Source organism: Chrysochloris asiatica, unplaced genomic scaffold (assembly GCF_000296735.1).
Source record: "Chrysochloris asiatica unplaced genomic scaffold, ChrAsi1.0 scaffold00126, whole genome shotgun sequence".
In the NCBI taxonomy this organism is placed as follows: Eukaryota; Metazoa; Chordata; class Mammalia; order Afrosoricida; family Chrysochloridae; genus Chrysochloris; species Chrysochloris asiatica.
In genome coordinates, this window is record NW_006408644.1 from 3,326,274 (window position 1) to 3,329,126 (window position 2,853).

Below are 2,853 nucleotides of genomic sequence, written 5' to 3' on the forward strand. Positions count from 1 at the left end.
CCTCTGAGGCTCAGGCCTGCACAAGACCCAGGCTCACAGCCGGGCCGCAGAGGCCCTGGCTCAACCAAGGCCCAAATTGTCAGTCTTGCAGTGTTCTGATTTTATATTTTTTTCTTTGGTGTCGGGTAATTGGTGTGCTAACTATTTGCCCACCTCCATTCTGGTGAATAGAGGTAGGGCCTCACTGCGGGTGGTTTCTTCTGCCAGGATTCCACACAGACACTCAGCCCAAGCTGAGACTCTGATGTGTCCCCTTTTTGGGTTGCTTTTTACCACAGGTAGCAGAGGAGTCCCACTGTAGCTCTGTGGGTTAATGTGTCAGACTGCAAAGCCTTTTGAACTGCAAGGTCGGTGGTTCAAGCTCACCAGCTGCTCCTTGGAAATCCTATATGGGGTTGCCATGGGTCAGAGTCAACTCCACAGCACTTAACAACAAGGAAAGGAGAGCAAAAGGGACTGAAAGAGAGTTAGGACATTAAAGACATACTTATATTAAGCTACAGATTTTTTTCCTTTTCCTCTTTTTATTCTGCCCCTCCTCTCCATTTTTTTGTGATTGGAGACTGCCGTATTCAATCTTGTTTTTGCTGGTGCTACTTTTTTTTTTTTTTTTTTTTTCTCTTTTTCCTGTTTTCTTTCATTTTTGTTTTTTGTTTTTGATTTTGATTTTGTTTTTGTTTTCTACCAGTCTCGTGTTGTTTGGCTGTTACACAGCCTCACTTCTGCTTTTGGAGGACTCTTTGTCTCCCTAAATTACATGAGAAGAGTCAGCAATTGTTGACAAATACCCAAGCTACAATAACTCTTTATAAAACACCAAAACCCAAGCAAGAACCAATACGAGCAGACATATAACAAGGAAACAGGCAACAACTATGAAAGTTACTCTGAGTTAAGCAATAAGAAGAGCAAAAAGGTAAGACCACATCCTGATCACATCCTCCTGGAAGCAATCAGAAAACATAAAAAATTACCAAAATGCTGAATTAAGCCTTAGACTACAGATAAACATTAAACATGTCCAAGAAGCAAAAGCAGATGACCATACCAGAAAAAAGATAAAATATCTGAGACAAATGAACTACAAGTAGACCTGGACTCATTTCTGGAAGGAGGGCAGGCTTTGGAAATGCCAGAGAAAGAATTCAGAAAAATTATTATAAAATGTTTCAAAACACTTTACAATGGAGTTGAAAAAAATAAGAAAGAAGTCAGGAAACTGCTACAGGAGCAATCAAACAAGATAGATACAGCATCGGTAACAATCCAAAACCTACAGAAAGAGGTCCAAATGATCAATAAAAAAATAACACAAATAGAAAATTCTCTGAAAGGGCAGAGGAATAGAATAGATGAAATGGAAGGAAGAATCAGTGAGCTGGAAGACAAGTCTCTCAACACCACTAATATAGAAGAACAAGCAGAAAAAAGAGATAAATAATTCAGAGGAAGGTCTAAGATTCTTGTTGGACAACATAAAGAAGAATAACTTAAGAATTATTGGCATTCCATAACAAGAAGAATCACACAAGTCCACAGAGGAAATAGTCAAAGAACTACTGGAAGAAAATTTCTCAAACATCCTCAAAAGCGAAAAGATAAACATATAAGACGCTCAACAAAGTGCAGGAAGGGTAGACCCCAAAGGAAAATCACCAAGACATATCATAGTCAAGCTCTCCAAACTCAAAGATAATGAGATACTTCTGAAAGCAGCCAGAGAAAACAGAAGGGTCACATACAAAGGCAAACAAGTCAGACTAAGCTCAGATTTCTTAGCAGGAACCATGCAAGCAAGGAAACAATGGAGAGACATATATAAAACCCTGAAAGAAAAAAAATTGTCAATCAAGAATCCTTTATCCAGCAAAGCTATCAATCAAATATGATGGTATAATCAAAACATTCCAGGATAGAAGGAGAACAAACAAGATGGCGGATGGGGTAGATGTGTAGTAAAGGAGCTCTGACAACAACAACACAGAATAGCCAAACAAGCAAGCTCAGGGGATGGTCCCAGAACTCTGAACCACATATAAAGGAATATTTAGAAGGTTGGAAGACTCATAGCTGGGGGAATTTGTGGCAGAATGAAGAAATCCATTGCTTTCTAGTCTGGGAGGCTCGGCTGCTCTAGGAGCCGCCATCTTGGGTGAGACCGCGTGGAGGAAAGATCGGAGCAGCCACAGATGACTGGCAGAATCGCTGAGATAAAGGTATGGACATTCTTTTCTTTTGGTAGCTGTTCATTGGTCCCTTGCTGTCTGCACACCTCCATTCTGGTGACTATAGTGGTGTCTGAGATAGTGGGCACCCCAGCCCTACACTCAGAGGGTTCTACTACACATGCTCACAGATCTCCTTGAAATTTAAAGAGACAGTTTCCAATTAAAACCAAACGGCCACAGCCAGCCCTGAAATGTTTCCAACTAGAAAAAAGTCATGAATGTGGATTGTGGAGCAAAAAAAGCAGACCAAAAAAAAAAGGAAATAGGCCGAAAATTAAATCCTATGTTATGTCAAAACGACCAACAGTGGTATTTTGAAACTTCTCAGGAAGAAGAGTGAAAAGGGAAGCCCATTTCCTGATCACATCTACCTGGAGGAATTCAAAAAGCATAAAAAAATACGAAAATACATACCCATCTAAGTATTAAGTCCACAGATAACCCCTGAAGATTCCCCAAAAACAGAAGCAGATGATCATATCTGCACATGTCCAGAAACGAGATAAAGTAACTGAGGCAAATGAGCTGGAAGTAGACCTACACTCCATACTGGAAGATGGGTAGGCTTTGGAAATGCCCTAGAAGGAACTCCTAAAAATGATTATAAAAGGTATCAAAACACTAT